This window comes from Hylobates moloch, unplaced genomic scaffold (genome assembly GCF_009828535.3).
Source record: "Hylobates moloch isolate HMO894 unplaced genomic scaffold, HMol_V3 SCAFFOLD_8, whole genome shotgun sequence".
Classification (NCBI taxonomy): domain Eukaryota; kingdom Metazoa; phylum Chordata; class Mammalia; order Primates; family Hylobatidae; genus Hylobates; species Hylobates moloch.
In genome coordinates this window covers 45186034-45205283 of record NW_026652283.1, presented here as the reverse complement: position 1 = coordinate 45205283, position 19250 = coordinate 45186034, and the positions used below count along the sequence as shown (strand labels likewise).

At 51.0% G+C, this 19250-nt stretch overlaps 1 protein-coding gene and 1 long non-coding RNA gene across 9 annotated transcripts in view; both read left to right on the top strand.

Annotated features, from left to right (window-relative positions):
- ERI3 (ERI1 exoribonuclease family member 3) overlaps nt 1-19250 on the top strand; it is a 133060-nt gene that overhangs the window by 107369 nt on the left and 6441 nt on the right. The window lies entirely within an intron of this gene.
- Nucleotides 1886-3323, top strand: LOC131384123 (uncharacterized). Its single transcript, XR_009214675.1, has 2 exons — nt 1886-2895; nt 3019-3323. It is a non-coding gene; the product is annotated as an uncharacterized LOC131384123 (long non-coding RNA).

Below are 19250 nucleotides of genomic sequence, written 5' to 3'. Positions count from 1 at the left end.
GGTGCCTTGTGGGTGCTGGGCGTGCTGAGTAGAAGTTTCTGTTCTCAGTGAGCTCACATTCTGGGAAGAGACAGGGACTGAAATAGGTGCTTGCCACCCAGGGTACTAAGGGCTGTGATAGAAAACACCCGGGTTGCCCCAAAGGTGGTTTTCCCTCTCCTCAGTTGCCAAGTAGCTTCTACTTTTTCAGTTACCTCTCACTAAGAGGTAGTGATATGGGGGCATCTCACCCCAGGAGGGATGCCCTCATATTCTTATTGGGACATTTCAAGGGTTTCCCAGGGCCCAGGCTAAGAGGAAGTGACCAACAGGCCTGGGGAACTGGGGGTACTCCACCATAACTGCTGTTCCCTCTCATAGATGTTTTCCAAACAATCTAGAGAAGATGCCAAACCCAGCAGGGTAATATGCTTGGGAGGTCAGCAGGAAGTTTCCTAGAGAAGAGGACACTTGAATTGGGATCTCTGAAAGATGAATAGGAGTTTGCTGGGCAGAAAAATGGGGGAAGGGTGTTTTAGGTAGGAGGACTCAGTAGAAAGGCCTGTGGGCATGAGAAACCCAGCGTGTTGAGGACAAGTTCAGACACCTACAAGAAGCTTCCCATGACTGGAGTGGCAAATTTGGGTTAGGAAACAGCTAGAAAATAAACAGAGACATAAGCAAGGCCTTGAATGCCTGGTTAAAGGGTGTGGACTTTTCCTGCCGTTTTGAGGAGACACAGGAGGTTCGTGAGTGAGAGAATGACGTGATCAAAGCTCTGATTCAGAATCAATGAGGCAGTTTGTGTTGCACAAAACTAGTTCTTAGTAGATGCTCAATAAATGCATATGGGTGGTTGAATGAATGAGTAGGTGAGTAAATGAATCAATGAAAGAGTGATGGGAAAGGGAGGAACCAAAGAGGACCAGTGAGAAGACTGGCATTGGTCCAGGGAAGGAAGAACTGGCTGGGGGCTAGGGATAGCCTGGGTTAATGCACCCCACATATACTTTATCTGGGTGCCTGTTCTATCATCTGTCCCAGGGTGTGTGTGTGAGAAGGGGTTCCTTGTTCCCACTCTTTGTGCTTCTTGAGACTCAGCAATGCCCCTGTTGTCTGTTCACCTGTTGACCCTAGGTTAGGAACTCTGAGGTATCCCCTCCTTTTTCAGAGAAGAAGGTTTCTTTATCTGGCTGGGCCCCGTGGGGCAGCCCAAGGCTCTGAGTGACAATGGAGTAAGGGCTTTGGAGCCAGAAGTAGTTCTGGTTCTTCCACCCAGAACCCTGTGACCTTAGATGAAGGACAATGCCACCTGCCTCTCTGGGTTGCTGGGAAGGCTTGGTGAGTCCCCTGGGGAAAGTATTCATGCAGTGCTGGGCACACCATGGGGCTGAAGGGGCTCCCTCCTCCGTTGCCAGCACCAGGGGCTCCCCAGGACACTGGGCTTCTTGACACTTGGTCTTTGTAGTCTTTGAATGAAGAGGGCTGCCCTGCCACCTCCAGGCTGGCTCTGAGGTGTGAGTGAGGGTGCTTGGAAGGGAGGGAGGATGCAGGGCATTAATTGGGCTAGGAGAGGCGGGGAAGGGGAGGCGTGGGTTTTGAGCAGTGAGGTTAATGGCCCTCGCACCAAAGAGACAGCTTTAATGAGCTTCAGCTGGCGATGCCCCGAGTTACTGTGCGTGCTAAAAGGGTCGCGCTGTAAGAGTTTGATGTGGACTGCTTCCCAGCCCTGGGGGTCAGAGGTCAGCTCCTGTCACTGGCCACTCAGTCTGGTCCTTAGTGACATGGTGCTAATTAACTGTGTGAGGAGCTGCCAGCCTGAAGTGGGGAGTGGTATGTGTATTGGCTGGTGGGGGGGTGAGGCAGCACTGGGTGGCTTCCAGGCAAGGGTGCTGCAGATCCCATAGCTGAGCCATGTCCAAGGTCTGCTCAGTCCTCCTGCAGTGCCACAGGGGTGTGGCATGCGTGGTGTGGAGGTGCTGAGAGAGCACAGAGGCAGACTTGGGGTGATGGGTGTGGGGAAGGGGCTCAGGCCATAGGGGAGGGGGCTACTAGGATGGTTGTGTGTGGGAAAGCTGTAGGAGTGTTTTGGGCAGGGGAGTTACATGGTCAGTGTTGGCTTCAGTCAGAGGATGCTCATAGTTTGTAGGGGAAGGACTAGTGAGGAGAGACTGCAGACAAGGAGGCTGAAGGGGAGGGGCAGCAAGGTAAGCAAGAGTGCTTCGGCCCTGGAAATAGAGGTAGGACACCAGGTAAACTTTCTTTCATTCAGTACACACTACCTTGGACCTACCATATATCAGGAACCATGGTAGGTGCTAGAAATGTATTGGTAACAATGGCAGACACAGTGCTCTGCCCCCACAGAGCTCACAAATGGAGTTGTGGGCTTGGCCCTGGGGACTGAGGGTGAAGTCAGGTTTAGGGATGGCCAAGGAGGGTCCGGAGGTGGTGCAGCACTGGACAGAAAGGCTGCTGGAGGCTTGTCAGTGTGACATCATAGTCAGGGGAGAGCACTTCCTCCTGGGGTAGCGGATTTGGCCTTGGGAGCCTGGTGAACAGCATGGTGCCAGAGCAGGTTGTGGTGAGTAGGGCCTGCATGCATCTAGAACTGCTGACTCCAGGGCTGTCGATGGTCTCTGTCAGCATCCTTAGTTTGGACCACAGGCTCTGAGGGAGGGCATCCTCCACAGGGGACTGCTGAGTGGTCCTTCATTCATTTCAGCAAAGGGGCAGTAAGCACTCACATTATTTGGAAGCACTTTATGTTAACTAATTCAGTTTTCACAACAGTCTTATGAAGGCAGGCATCATCATTCCCATTTTATAGATGAAGAAACTGAGGCTCAGTGAAGTGAACTGCCTAAGGTCACACAGCCAGTTGGTTGAGGAGCCAGGATTCAAACCCAAGCCCATGTGAGTGCAGAGCCTGTGTTGTTATCACTGCGGAACTATGAAGCACCCTTTTGGTATTGGGCTTTGCGCTACCAATAGAGACGATGTGGAAGAAAACAAGCTCGCTTCCCTCATTTCCCTCAGCGTCAAGTGAAACATGCAGGCCTGAACAGAGCTTCAGCAGCAGCAGCTAAGGAAGAAAGCGAAGGCAGCATCACCACTCCCTCTCTGCTGCTACAGTCACCCTGAGCCAGGGACCTGCAGCTGTTGGCATCTGACCTCCTTCTGGCCCTGACGGTTCTTTGTGATTTCAGTTCTCTACCTCATGGCCCAGGAAAGTTCTGCTAATCTTCCAGGGGCCACCCCCTCTGGGAATCTCGCCTAGCCCTCCCAGTATGAGTGTTCAAAACACACACTTGGGCCCTATTATAATTTGTCAGAGGTAATGATCTGGCCGTACGTACTTGGGTTGTCTAAGGGCAGGGCCTGGGCCTCCTTCCCTTCTTTTTTGGAAATCTGCACAGGAAATGTCAGTAAAATCTCACCTGCTATTGTAACTTGGAGGCCCCACAGACTACTGCTGGTTTCAGCTGGCTAGGAGAGTAACTGGAACCTTCCCTGATGCCCGGCTGGGTGGTCCTGCCTAGGAGCTTGGCCCCTCTGCTCTGGGATGGAGAAGGATCCCGCTGAGGCTTGTGGTACAGGTGGCATGGCCAGAAACCAAGTGGACTCTCAAGAGCTTGCTACCCAGAACTGTTTGGCAAGAGAGCTGGGCTGGCAGGTGGCAGAGTGGGGGCCTGGGCCCCAGGGGGGCAGTGGGCTGGCCTGTGGTCTCCCCTGAAGGAGTGGGGTGTCTATCAAGAGTCCAGTCAGAACGCATTAGCTCTGTGACACGGATCTCATTAGTGCCCATGAGAGGTGTCACTGCGGGAGAATCGTCGGCTCAGGGAGACGCTTGTACCAAAAGGAAGAAAGGACAGTGACAGCCTTTTCTCTGCCGCCTCTGCCGCCACGCTCACTGGGCTGCCCGCCCTCCTCCTCGTTGTGGGGGGGGTGGGGGTGCTGGCTAATGAGCTCGTCTGCAGTACAGCTTTGCCTTCCCTCCTTGAAGTTTCCCGGGTCCCTCTGAAGACCTCGGGCCCAGGATTAGCACACACCAAACGCCAGCCCCCCTCTTGCCCAGCAGGGAGTTCCTTCTGATCACCCTATTCCTGCTGCCATAGGCAAGGAAAGGGGGTGGTACCAAGATAGAGCCACTGTGGCCTGGGGGAGGGGGCCTTACACCTCTGGGAAGCCTCAAGCCCCTCTGCATCCCTTGACAGAGTGACCATGTCCACCTCTCTGCAGAGGGTTCTTGCTTCCCAGAGCTGCAGTCTTCTCCTCCCATCCCCTTTCTCCATGACATCTAGCCTGGCAGTGTCCCCATTCCTGTGGGGGACCCCCACTCAAGGCAAGGAAGAATGTGAGGACCTTGGCTGAGGGTTTAGGAGGTAGCATTTAGATCTGATGGGATGTGGGACTTTCTGGCTCAGCTAGAGAGCCTCAGAATCAGGGAGATTCATGAAGTCTTCTGGGCTTCAGATGACCTTTGTGGTGATGCATTGATGTGAGGCCTCTACAGACCTTGATGTCCTTCTCCCCATCTGTCCCGGAGAGGTAACTTGCCTGCCTCCCCCAGCTTTGGCCACCTTCAGGGCTGGGAGGGGAGAAGTCAGCCCACCTGCCTTATGGGGAAGGGCAGAGCACAGTAGAGTGTTTGCTTCCCCAACACTACTGCCCCCTCCCATCCAGTTCTTTCTGGTGTGGCCCTAAGAAAGTGAGAAGCCAGGCAGATGGATGGTCATGAGAAGGGTTAACTCTCCCGTCATTGACAGGGTCTGCACTGGCCTGCCTGGATAGTGCCTGGGGAGAGGGTGCTGGCTCCTTCCTCCCTGAGCTGACCCCCTTGGAGCCCAGAGACATCTGAGGAATTGGTTCTTGCCAGACACCAGACTATTCTTCAGTAACAACCATAGATGGAAGAATGGCTAGATGGATGGGTGAGTTGATGGACTAGATGGGTGGGTGAGTTGATGGACAGATGGATGGAGGAAGGTTCTCCTGTATGTATGTATGTATGTATGTATGTATGTATGTATGTATGTATGTATTATGTGTGTTTGATTCTTCAGGAAGTACAATCTTTGTTTCCCTACCTTCCTAGCCCCAGGCCCCGGCCTCACCTCCCCTTGTCTCTCTCTGTATCTCCTGTCAAACCATCGCAGACTTAAGTGACAAAGAAATCAGAAAGACAGATCAATGCCGGCCAAATTAGCACTTGCAGATAGACTGTGCGGGGATGTCAGCGCCCTGACCCCTGGTGATCTTGCAGCCTCCGCTGCTGATATTATGCAAATTGCATCCATCTGGCAGGACCCGCATGTTGGCTGCTCCTACTCAGAGGAGTAATGGGCTGGGGGTGGGCGGGAGTGTTACAGCAAGAGTCAGTGAAGTGTGTGCGTGTGTGTGCATGTGTGAGCATGTGTTTGAGTGTGTGTGAGGGCGTGCGGTGCCCACCAAGCACTGGGCGGTGATTGAGTGATTGACAGGGCAGATAAGGGACTGCATTGGATTCCTTTGGGCTGGGGGATTAGGAGCAGCCACAGATGGGAGATAACTGGACTTCATTTCAGTTTATTTTCCTCCTTATCCCCTCTCCCCACCTTCACTCCCCGAAAACACAATATCTGTAGTTTGTGTTTTCATCAATATTTGCAAGTCATTACCACTGGTTTAAGGTGAGAGACAATGTCAGGGCCCAGACCAGGCCAGCCCCTCCCCCAGTTCCTGGTACCCTGAGAATCAATCCCTAGAGCGGCACAGACAGCCTTCACTCCAGTGGCATTCACAGCAGCCCCTCCTTTCAGGCCCACGGTACTCATGGGACAATCCACACCTCATGGGCTAGCCTTGCTGACCTACCCCATCTGACCTAATGCCAGCTGACATTCCTTAAGCTGGGCCCTGCCCTTCACCTGCAGCTACTGTGGGACATCCCTCCCTATGCTTTGGCTCCAGCATAGGTGCTCTGTCCTCAGTATTAGCTGTGCCCCCTGGGGCTGCCCCTACCCTTCTGCAGGGTTCTGGACCCTTCCTCTTAGCTCCTCCCATCCTGGACACTACTGACCAGGCCTAGGCCCCACTGGGCAAAGTGGGGCCTGTGGCCTGCAGAGAGGGGAATTTGTTTGGTCTGGTCTGAATCACACCAGTGTCATTCTACGTTTGCTGAGGGCCAGGTATTAGTACAGAGGGCTTTATGTCTGTTCTCTCATTGAGTTCTCAAACCCCGTGATAAGGGCTGTCATCTCTACTGGATGTGAGGAAACCGAGGGTCCAGAAGGTTGTCATGACCGAGAGCTGCTCAGCAAGGAAGTGAGAGAGCAGGAATTTGAACACATCTCTCCTAGTCTAGGGTTGGAGTTCTTCACCACCATGAGTACTGCTTTCCTTCCATTCCACCAGCTGCAGACACATGACATGTCACCATGCCTGGATCCATTTAAGAGAGCCATCCTTGTACCGTAGGCAGAGAAGTTCATTCAGCTGCTAGCCTGTGAACACAGACCCTGACTCAGACCTCCTACTAGGCTAAACCAGGCAAAAGGGGACTGGAATCAAATAGGCCCTGCTCCCAGGAACTGTGTGTCTGAGACAGTTGGGCTGTAGCAAGAAGGACACACAGAGGACAGAATGTACCCAGCAGCTGAGCCAGCGCAGGAGTGTGTCCCAGCACACGGCCTCCAGGCCCATGTAGCTCAAGGAGGGGCTGGTGTAGCCCAAGCCAGCCTGCTGTGGTGGCTGAGGGTATAGCTGTCCCAGAGGCCCCTCCAAAACTGGGTCCCTGCTGTATCCTCCCACCAGGCAGGGCTGGGAGCTGGGAGTGCTGGGGACATGTCCGGGGACACGTGTGCAAGGGGAGCTTGTCCTAATGAGGAGAACATGGCTGCTAGTTAGGCAAGGGGCGGGCGGGGAGCCGCAGAGCTGATTGAAGGCAGGGGCAGGGGTCAGACAATTAGGCCCAGATCCTGCCGTTTGATGTGAGTTCTGAGGCCTCAAAGCCTCCCTTCAGCCGGCTCCCTCCACTCCCTCCTCTCCCTCCTCTTTCCTTTCTTCTTCTGCCCAAAGGCAGGAAGGATGGAAACGCTTACACTCACTGTTACTATTATTAAACCCTGCGGCAGGCCAGCCAGACCCCAGGATTCCTGCCCACAGGGGGCACCCCAGGCCCCCAGGAGGTTCCTTGGGCCCCAGAGGGAACATCTGGCCAGAGGCCAAGGCCAGGCCAGCTGAGCCCCAGGGCAGGGTAACCCTGCCCCTCTTGCTTCTGAGGCAGGAGAGTGAATGGGGCTGCCCAGCGAGAATTTGGGCTCTGGACTCTGGGCTCTCAGGGCCATATCCCAGGCCTGCATTAACTATCACCTTCTGCAGCCACTTAGTTCTTTTCTATCCTGGCCTGGGGCTGAGGGTTGAGGGCGTGATTCTTCATGCTCATATCCCATCACACAGTGATCTGCAGCAGTCACATCAAGACCTTTTGCCACAAGATGGAGATAACGTAGAGCCTTGCAGCCCTACAGCACTGTCACACACCCCAGAGCAGACCCCCACACCAGATATCATAGCCACACATACCATCACAGGCCATACCCACAGGGTCTTGCACATAAGCACCTACTGTCCCCTGCCACAGAGCCCTGAGTTCTTAAGCCCCTCTCCCAGAATAGCTAAGAATAGCAGTTAGATCTTATGTCCAGGGCTGGGGGTTACCAGGCCCCTTCCAGTCTCCCACCCTAGGAAATAAGCCTAGAGAGTTGGTAGTGACCAGGGAGTGGGAGGAAGCTGGATTGGGTGGGGAGGGGGCAGCAGTGGGGAGAGGGAGGGTGGGAGCAGAGATAAATGTTAGCTCATTTCTTCCGTAATTAGTTACTCCCTCATCCCCGCGTTGTAATTGTGAACAAGCTGTAATGTTTAATTAGTCTGTAAATGAAACCCCAATTTCATAATGGCCTGGCTGACAGGGCTAAGTGAGCAGGGGAGGAGGAGGAGGGAACTCTTCCTCCCCTCCTCCTGCAGGGTAGATGCAGGCTGTGGGATCACCTCCTTTTCCTTTCAGCCCCAGTCTGGCCTCTGTGGGGGGAGGCTATGTGATGGGGTTCAGTCCTATACTCTCGCTGTGAATATCCCTTCCATGGGCCCATCTTACCAGAGGAAGGGGAGAGGAGGCTCTCAGGCATCCTTCCTGCCTCCCCGTCACTCTTGGGTTGGGATAGGACAGTCAGCCCAACCCAGACGCTTCTGGTGGGAGAAGCTGACTCCGGTGGCCAGGCCCTGTGATCTCCGCAACGATGATGCTTCCTCCCTGGAGGCCTTTGCTTGGAACCTGGCACCTCAAGATCTGCCCCTATACACCGAAAGGAGCCGGTGATTGGTTTAGGCCCCTCCCCGACCTGTCCCGTCCCACTGCTAGGCGGGATCTAGCGCTGCGCTGACACCCAGGCCGGCCCTTACTCTCCGCAGGGATTATCACTGCAGCCTGCGATAAACCGGAGCTGCCGCAGGGGGGAGCCCCTGGCCCCGCGGCTGCCTCATTGGTCTCTCCTTGTCTCCCCCACAACATCCTCATTGCCTGCACACGCCCCCGCCCCGCCTGCCGCAGCCATAAATCTCAATTTACGAGGGTGGTTCTGGTGGGGGAGGGAGGCAGCACCGCTAATGATGGCTCCTCAGCCGGATTTTTCATGTTGCACAGTCATAAATTTTTAAGAACAGCATGGGCAGCACGTTAGCGAGTTATCGAGGCTGCCTCCGTGCTGGCTGCCTGGCTCCAAGAGAGAAGAGCAGAGGCCGCGTAGGGCCGAGGAGGTATTCTGGGGCAGGGGTGAGGCAGGGCAACCAGAGGAGTCTAAGGCCAGGGTAAGACAGGGCCAAGCAGACGGGCTAGGGCTACAGTGAGCCTGTGCACAGGACACGGTAGTGCTGCCGGCCGCCGGGAGCCAAGGCCAAGCACGTGGGTGGGATCAGGCATGTGGGCATGCAGAACGTGGCCTTCGGGAGCCCCTGATGGATGCCTCTGCTCCAAGACTTGACACCATGATGTACAGGGAGCCTGGAGACATATGGATTTTCAAAGTGGCCACTTTGAATAGAATTACAAACCCTGAGCATGTGCACAGTGAGGCCTCTGCCCTGGCAGAGCTGCACCTGGTTCATAAACCAGGTGCCTTTTAGGATTGTTCTAGAGAGCTAGGGTGCCTGGGGAAATGCCCACAGAGGGAGCATATCTTGATATGCTGGAACCTGGAGCTGGGCTGACCTCATTCAGTTTAAGGCTCATGCCTTCAAGGTTGAGTGGTACTAGGTAAGTCATTCACTATGGGATGTGTCTTCCTCCTGAAAATGGGGTTGATGCTGGCCTCTAACTGTCAGGCTCACTGGAAGCAAGAACTGTAAAATCCTTGGCCCATATTTGCTCCTTCATCTATTTAAATTTCTAGAAAAGTTTCTGAGGGAAGTGTCTGGGAAAGAGATCATTGTGGGAGATGATGGAGCCTTCTCTGTGTTCAGTCATTCATTCAGAAAGTGTTTGCTGAGGTCTTCTGGGTGCCCAGGCCAGTACCAGGGCTTCAGAGGTGAGAGATGCTCCTTCGTGCGAGGTGAAGTGAGCACTTTTGGCTGAGGCAGGTCAATGTTGCCAGCCGTGTTCCTGGTTCTACCATAGGGTTGAGGTGCCATATCCAGCCCTGTTCTTCCATGGAAGCACCTAAGCCTTTGGGGTGCTGAGAGGCTCACACAGGTCTTCTCACAAGTCCCTGGGCCAGGTGCTCCCCTGAGTCCCCTGACCAGCCCAGCTGAGGGTTAATGCTCTTGACTACCTCAAGGGTGGGCAAGAAGAGCAAGTAGGACTCCTGGAGTCCCTGGAGGAGGTGGGCCTAGCACGAGGGACAGCCTTAGAAGGCCACAAGCACAAGGTCAAGAAATCACCGGTTGCTCAAGTTGGCAGAGGTAGTGGGAGTGTGTGTTTTGGAAGTGGTGAGTGAAAATCCTGTGTTCAGGAGGGCTCCATGGTGATCCATCAGGACAGCTTGATCATTTTGGCAGAAGAGAGTCCCCACTCTGAGCCTTGTTGGCTTAGGGGGAGTCCCCTGTCTACTTGGGCACAGACTCACAGCCTCTGTCCTCTGCTGCCCTCTCCTGCCCCCCTTAAGCCACTCTCCTCCTGCTCCACACACTCCACGCCCTTCCCTCATCTCTTGGAACCTGCCATACCTTCTTTTACCTTATTGCCTTCCCATGTGGCTTTATTTTCCCCCAGAGCCTCATATTTCCACCCCGCAACCTAATTAACTCCTCCTCATCCCTCAGAGCTCAGCTTAAAGTTTGCTTCCTCAGGGATGCTTTCCCTGGCTCCTAGACTTGATCAAGTCCCCCTTTCCCCGTGTACGTTTTCGCAGCACCCTGCTCTCCCCATTTATAGTATTTAATCACAGTTGTAATTAAGAAATTATTTGTTTGAAAGTTGTTTAATGCCTGTCTCCCTCACTTGATTGTAAGTTCCCTGAGGGCAAGAAATGTCTGTTTCATTTGGCTTATATCCCCAAAGCATAGCACAGTGTCTGACACGTGTAGGCAGATAGTAAATAAAATGTGCTGTTTTGAATTGAGTTAAATTGAGTTGAGATGGCCCTGGCCCACCCCTGGGTGCCAGGGCAGGGGGAGGCAGCTAGGGAAGTGCCTGGAGCTGAGGTAGTTCCCATTAGTCCTCATGATTAATTCACAGCCACACTGTGATAGAGTGGGCTTGTCCCCAGTCAGCGCCTCCGCTGGGGCCCACCTGTTAGCGACAAACAAACAAAGGGGATAAATAATGCATTGGGAGCTGAGCCAGGCAAGGCGGCGGTATTGAAATTAATAGGGATTAGCTGAGCAGCTTGAGGATGAAATATTTACCAGGTGGGACACGGCTTAGGGAGGGCATCCCCCCTTCCCAGAGTCCCCAGGCATAGCTAGGCCTTTCTCCAGGGCATCACTGGCTAGGACTGGGGCACCCCAGCACCACCACTGCCACCCCTGGCTGCCTGGCTTTGCAGGACAGGCTGGCCAGACAGATGAGAGCTCAGGTCCTAGCCAGTCTCCTGGCACAGCAAAGTCCTGGGGAAACCAAGATGCTAGAAGGGAACAGAGGTGGGGAAGGGCCTGAAACCTTCAGGGCTTTGGAAGCTGGAGACAAAGACCATGACAGGGTTTCAGGGCCTGGGCATGTCAAGGCTTTGGGTGGCAAATGGCAGGGCTGGAGTAGGTTTGCCTGTGATCTTGCTGCTCTTTCTTTTCCTCTAGTCCTTCCTTTCTTCATTTCAGTATGTATTTCTTGAGTGTCTCAGTGGATAACATCCGTGCCCTCAAAGAGTTCATGGTCTAGCAGGAGGTGAAGGAGAGGCAGTTACGATACATGGAGAACTGGCTGCTGTGGGAGCACACAGAAGAGGTTCCTAACACAAAGGCGGGACGGAGGGAAGGCACCTAGAGGAAGCACTAGCAAGCCTGGGTCCTGAGAGGTGAAGGCAATGAGCCAGGTGAGAAGTGAGGACTCGAAAACTCAAGGTGCAAATGAGCCTGAACTTGGCTGTACAACAGGGGAGTGGGACTGATGAGACCAGAGATGTAAACAGGTCCAGAACTGAGACTTTTATAAAGGGGTTTGGATGCATTGGGAGCTGAGTCAGGCAAGGTGGCAATATTGAACTTAATGGGGATTAGCTGAGCAGTCCTGAGAGCGGTGAGGAGCCACTGGAAGTGGTGCTGGTGGTGGTGGTTTTAATTTTTGACTCTTAAACTTTTTACTTTGAATTAATTTTACATTTGTAGGAAAGTTTCTATGAATCCCTTACCCAGCTTTCCCTCATGTTAACATCTTACATAATCACAATACAGTTATCAGTACCAGAAAATTAACATTGGTACTGTGCTACATTAAAGGGCCTCTTAGGCCGGGTATGGTGGCACACGCCTGTAATCCCAGCTACTTGGGAGGCTGAGGCACGGGAATCGCCTGAACCTGGGAGGCGGAGATGCAGTGAGCCAAGATCACGCCACTGCAACCTCTGTCTCAAAAAAAAAAAAAAAAAAAAAAAAGCCTTATTTTAAATGTTCTTTTTCTGCTCCAGGTTCGTTGAAGGGTTTGTTGTCGTTGTTGTTGCTGTTGCTGTTTTTTGAGACAGAGTCTCCCTCTGTTGCCCGGGCTAGAGTGCAGTGATGTGATCTCGGCTCACTGCAACCTCCGCCTCCCGGGTTCAAGCGATTCTTCTGCCTCAGCCTCCCGAGCAGCTGGGATTACAGGTGCCACCACGCCCAGCTAATTTTTTGTATTTTTAGTAGAGATGGGGTTTCGCCATGTTGGCCAGGCTGGTCTCAAACTCCTGACTTCGTGATTCGCCCACCTCGGCCTCCCAAAGTGCTGGGATTACAGCGTGAGCCACCGCGCCCAGCCCGGGTTTTAAGACAGGGAGTGAAATGACCAGATTGGTGGTTTAAAAGGACACCATGGAAGAAAGATTAGCAGGGGCATTGCCGTTACCTAGATGAGAGATGATGGTGGCCTGGACCAGGATGTTGGTAATGGGAACATGGGCTTAGAAATTATTGAAAAATATATGGTAATTAAAGCTCCTAGAAATTATTGGAAAATATATGGTAATTAAAGCTCTAGGAGGGGATAAGTTCACCCACGGAGAGAGAATGAGAAGGGAAGAGGACCAATGACAGTTCTGAGCAACACACATATCTAAGAGGTGATCAAAAGAAAGGGAGTGTTTAAAGGAACCAAGGAGAATTGCATGGAAAGTGAGAGTGGGTCACTGAAGCCCAGGGAAGAGAGCTTCAAGGTGTGAATGGTTCACCAATTGTCTATCAATCCAAACCTGAAAAGCTTCATCCTCATGAGTCATAGGGATCATTAGAGAAAGCAGTGTTGGTGAAGCAGTGATCAGATCGCAAGGTGGGAGATGAGGAAATAAGATCTTGAGTGTAAACAACTCTCAAGTTTGCCTCTAAAAGGGAGGAGAGATTGGGTACTAACCAATGGAAAAGGGAGTTAAAGGGAGACTTGTTTACTCCCAAGATGGGAGAGAATTAATATATTTACATGCTTATGTGAAGGAACCAATGCAGAAGAAAAAAGTGAAGCTGTATCAGTGGAAATAGGAGTACTCAATAATGTATGGACCCTGAAAAGGCCTGGAGTCTGGGTTGGACCCTACCCAGCTGGAGTGGAGGGATGGGCTTAGAAAGTGACATCAGGCAATTAGCTGGGCGTGGTGGCAAGAGCCTGTAGTCCCAGCCACTCTGGAGGCTGAGGCAGGAGAATCGCTTGAACCCGGGAGGCAGAGGTTGCAGTGAGCCGAGACCGTACCATTGCACTCCAGCCTGGGCGACAGAGTGGGACTCCATCTCAAAAAAAAAAAAAAAAAAAGTAACATCAGGCTTGGCCTTCTCTTGTGACAGGAGGAGAGGACTAGGGCAGACTCAGGAGAGTGGCTTCTGTGTGGCTCCTGTGGAGTAGGAGATAAGTTTGCATGGGTGAGGGGGGTTTGGGGTGATGTTGAGGGCAGGGGATTTGAGATTTGTGGAAAGTAGAGAAACTTGAGATTGTCACTAGGAGTGAAGGGTGAGAGAGTGCACACTGATCAGGAACACTGGAGATTGGCTGGACAGTTTTATATACCCAGCTGAGGCTGATGACTCTGATTTTGTAAGTGACACTAGTCTATATGGTTGTGATTTTCTCTAGTCATACGCTCCAGGTGGCAGGCACAGAGAAGGCAGAGTCTGGGTTTTTCCAGGCAAGGGTGACACGGAAAAGGGAATAAGAGAGTTGAGGATTGGCAAGAAAAAGACTGAAATGATAGACCGTGCAATCCAGGCTCCAAAGGCAGACATGTCAGTTACGTTGCTAGGACAGAAACTATGACTTTTCCCTTCTTTTTCACTAAATAGAACCCCTGTATAATTATAGAACCCCTGTATAATAATCAGTGTGTACCTAGTTAAAAGACTACGTTTTTAGTTTTCCAAACAGCTAGGTACAGCCATGTCTCTGAGCTCTGGCCGGTGAAACAAAAGGAAATGTGTTGTCTGGGACTTCCAGGGATAATACTTAAAGAGAAACAACTCAGCTGGGAAATATGCTATTCTTGCCTTTTCCCGTCTTCCCCCTTTCTTTTTCCTGAATGTGGATTTGATGGTTGGAGCTCCAGCAGCTATTTTGGACTATGAAATAGTCTGAGGATTGGAAACCACATGCTGAGAGTGGCAGGGCAGAAAGAAAGAAGAAGTCTGAACAGTCTGATGATTTTGTGGAACTGAGGGGTGTTTAGTCAACTTATATTGCAAGCCATACTCATAGAATGCCTTTCTTAGGAAAGCTGTATTTCTTCCCTCTCTGTTTTCACTGGGGTTTTAGTCTAAACTTGATTCTTTTAGCCTTTTTCCTAACATAGCCTGTGTCCTGAGATACAGCAAGAAACAATTTGATCAAATGTTTCAAGAGAGCAAAAGAAAAAAAGGGTTACCAACTTCCCAGCCTGAAATAGCAGCGTCCTCTTTGTCCTTCGGCCTGCCTCCTTTATTCAGTGAGTTCTATGTTGTAAGGTCCATTCCTTATGTCATTCTCCTTCCTGCCTTTACATTCTGTATCAGTTAGTGTACTTTCAGCTGCAAGAAAAATAAACCCCAATTTTAAATATCTTAAATAAGGGGATTTAATATCTCACAAAAGAAATTTGGCGGTAAGGCGATCCTAAGGTCGGTTAATTCAGCATCCCAGCAATGTTATCAGGGACCCAGATTTGTTTCCATTTTTCTTTCATCTTCAGCATGGTCTTCATAGGCTAACTCCCCTCAAGGTTGGAAGATGGCTTCTGCAGTCCCAGACATTATGTGCAGATACGAAAACATCCAGCAGAATATAAAGGACTATTTTTCCCTCATGCTTGTCTTCATAAGAGATAAGAAATTTTCCTTGAAGGCCTTTCAGCAAACTTACCTTCACGTCTCAGTAGCCAGAACACATGCCCATCCCTGTGCCAATGACTGGCAAGGGAGAAAGGATCACCAAAAATGACTCAGACCACAGAGGATTAATTCTGATTACTTGAAGGGGTAGTGGACTCTGCCAGCAGAGCAGAAGGGGGTGGCTGTTGGGTACATCATCAAAAGTGAACAAGGGCCGGGACCAATGGCCCATGTCTATAATCCCAGCACTTCGGGAGGCTGGGGTAGGAGGAACCAGCCTTGGTAACATAGCAAGACTCCATATCTACCAAAAAAAAAAAAAAAAAAAAAAAAACGGCCAGGCATAGTGGCATACCTGTAGTCCCAGCTGTTAGGGAGGCTGATGCAGGAGGATTGCTTGACCCCAAGAGGTCGAGACTGCAGTGAGCTATGACCAAACCACTGCACTCTTGCCTGGGTGACAGAGTAGGGTGCTAACTCAAAGAAAAAGAAGTGGGCAAGGAAAAATGTGAATACAGGAGAGATGATATATATGGAGAGAGTAAGGGTATAAATTTTAAGGTTTCAGTGAGTGAAAAAAAAAAGTATACAGACAGGTTAGGCATCCCTAATCTGAAAATCCCAAATGCAGAATACTCCAAAATTTGAAACTTTTTGACTGCCAACATGACACCACAAGTGGAAAATTCCACACCTGACCTCATGTGATGGGTCGCCATCAAAACTTTGTTTTATGCACAAAATTATATAAACGATTATATAAAATTACCTTCAGGGTATGTGCATAAAGTGTATAAGAAACATAAATAAATGAATTCTGTGTTTAGACTTGGGTCCCCATCCTGAAGATATCTCATGTATATGCAAATATTACACAATCTGAAAAAAATTCAAAATTCAAAACAGTCCTGGTCTCCAAGCACTTTGGATAATAACCTTGTTATTGTTATTGTCAGAAACAAGGGATATTTGGATTTAATATTTCAAAGGAAGAGTAGTAGGATGTTTAAAAGGTTGACTGTGTTACTGTGAAAATGGGTGGAAATTAGATACAATGGAGAAGGCCATTAATGCTAAAGTCAAAGAATGAAGAGGCTGGCAACAAGATTTCTCAAAAGGTCAGGATATAGAGGTTGTGGCAGGCAGGTCTCTTGGGAGGGAGGTGGCCATGGTCTGGATTGATAGCATGTGCTGACAAGAAAGTCTCCAGATAGTCTGCTGGCACGTGGGTCTGGGGCTGGGTCACAGGTCCTGGAACTTTCCAGCTGCCTGGGGCAGCACAGGCAAGTGGCATAACCTCTCTGTATCTCAGTGTCCTCATTTTGCAAAGAATCTGTCCTGGTAGTTCAGGCCATTCTGGAAGAGGGTAAGGCCCTGACACCTTCCTATTGAAACCACTACAGGACCCAGAAGACTGATGAGGCTGCCAGGTGTGGCACATCTGCTCAGCTGTTCTCAGTAGCCAACCCCTCCCTGGCTGGGTTCCCTTCACTTGGCTGTAGGTGATCTGGCTATAACCTGGCACTTCTAGTTGTGGCATCCCAGACCAGCAGGAAGGTGAGGCTTCCTGGCCCCTCTACCTGGATGGGGCCTTGGCTGGGATTGAGTTGGAGGAGGCAGGCATCCTCTGTAACGGCCAGAGCAGCCGCCCTGTTACTACGGCGTATTTCACTTTTAATTCTGACATATAATGTAATGATCTTTTTTAAGGCCCGATGATATTATCTGCCTGACTAGATTATTGAGTCTTCATCATCTCCAGATAAATTTATGGCCAGGACGAGGCCCAGGATTTATCATCAGTCAATAGAGCTCAATACTCTAACAAGGCGTGTAATAAGATATACATATTTAATGATCCAAGGGGAGGAGCGCTAATGGGAGTCGAGTGAGTGGTCCATGGGGCTTGGGCTCTGCCCTAGGGTTGCCATGGCTGTGGGGACATGGATGTGGTCTTTGTCCTGTGGTCCCCAACTCTTGTCTTTCTCAGGACTGCCTCAGTCTCCTCCTTCCCAAGAGCCTGAGGAAGGGAGAGGTAGAGAAAGGAAGAGGCAGCATTAGGGCCAGGCCAGAGCTAGGGCCCAAGCATCTTCAGCTCAAAGGGTGTATGCACCCCCTGAGAACTCCGCTCCCGCTTCCAGGCCTTGGAAGGGTTGGGGGTGTCCTCAGGCCTGTACGCCCAGGCCCCTGAGCATTAGGGCGGGCCCACAAGGGAGGGAGTGCCGGGGCTGCGTGCCCAGGCCGCGCTGATGGTGACGGATGGTTTTTCATTATAGCCTCTCAGGTCCTGCCCGCGCCCTGTGTGGAAATTCTATTTATTCCCTAATTTGTAAAAATTCCCTCTTTATCTGATCCCAATCAGGGCGGGGTAATTGGCTCTCTGGGGCAGCGGCTGGGGTCCTTGATGAAGAGCTATGTGGATGTACCCAGCCCGGCCCCCACCCAGCCTGCCACCAGGGCCCACAATTAATAATGATTTGCAAATGGCAGACAAGCAATAACACAGAAAGATGTGGCGTCCGTGCTGCCTCTTCATTTCCTTCCCTCGCAGATATAAATGGCCACAGAACAAAAACCCAGCACTATAAATTCTAGAATTAGTTATTCACTGGGATAAATGGGGCCCGGAGCCACCAGCCACTCTCCCTGCCACCGTTCTTGCCTGCTTTCCCTGATCCAGGTTCTGGCCCCATGTCTGTTCTTGAGCCTGGCCCCTGACTCTTCTGCCTCTTTGGCTCGCAGCACAATTCCTCAGCTTCTCCCCACCACTCTAGCTACCTCCTCCTGTGTGGCCGAGACTTGGGAGTGGTCACCTGGTCTGGGCCTGTAGCTTCTTCTGCAGTGGCTGGAGCCAGCAGATGGGATTCACCCTCCACCTCCTCTTGTGGACCTCCATGGCTGCCCAACGTGGTTTCTGTCCTCATTCTGTATTGGAGTTTGAATGACATTGACATGTCCTGCCAGGCCTGGGAGTCTGGATAAGGGTTGGTCTTGGGTATCATCTTTGGCATTTGGGACCAATCATGTCCTTTGCCTGGCCAAATCTGAGTTGAAGTTCCTGGTGGCCAAATGCACTGTAAGCGACACAAGGGGTTTGATGCTGTGCTTACTGGTCAGGCACTTCTGGGATGCTGGCAAAGGGGTTTCCGGGCTCTGTGCCCTCCCGGCCAGGCACATCTCCCCCCCCCAACCCCACCGCCCCCAAGTGGCTGTGAGCTGGCGGGTAATGGGCGTGTAATGGCCTCATTTCCATGCCTGGCCTCCAGGAGTGGCGGTAAGTGTTTGATTGCCTTAATTTCCAAACACATCATTATCCCAGCTTTACCAGCGCTTAATAAACACTTTATGAGGATTTTTTTAAAAACATCTTCGGTCCGCATACTTCTCTGAAGTGATAAACTCTAATTAAGTCTAATATTTAAAAATATGGTAATGGTGAGTTGTTTGAATAAGTGGACTGCATTTCTGTAATTTCATTATTACGTAAAACACGCTAATTATTTGGAGCGCGCTTATTACGGTGAGAGAAATCGCCTGCTAATCAAGATGAAATTGCCTTTTCCCCTTATTGTGGAACCATCGTCATCCTTCACCATCAGCCCATGGCACCTCCAGGCACCTCGGTGGGGTGGAGGGGGCTGAGGGGAGGGGCTGAAAGAAGGGGTCACTTTGGAGTGGAGGCTGTAAGGACCCTGTCTGGGGGAGGGGTAGGAAGCTATGGGAGCCATGGCTGTGGGGAGAAGGGAGTGTGTGTCTAGGAAGTGTGTCGGGTGGGCCAAGGTGGCCATGAATGGGTGGCGCAGGGGACTGTGTAGGACGTGTCTGAGACAAGGAACCAGGGGGGGTGGGGATATCAGGATATTATTGTTGGAATAACATTATTTTTAGATGTTATTGGAATAACAAAAATAATAACTAACCGAGCTACTGTTTTAAGCACTTCACAAATAACTCATTTCATCTTTTTAACAACACTTTGAGGGAAGTTATTGCTATAATTATTATTATTCCCATTTTAGAGAAGAAGAAACCAAAACAAAGAGAAGTTAAATAAAATTCAGGAACTTGCTGAAGTTCACATGGTTATTAAGTAGTGGAGTTTGGATTCAAACCCAGAAGCAGGATATACTGGGGCCATCTGCTGTGTCAGTCCTAAACTCACTGTCTTGGCCCTCATCTTCCTTCTAAGCTAACATTTGATGCTAAACCTTAAACCGCACCCAGCTGTTGGGTCCCCATCACAGAGCTGCCAGATAATACAGGGTTACAAATAATACAGGACACTAGTTAAATCTGAATTTCAGATAAATAATTTCTAGTATAAAAAAATA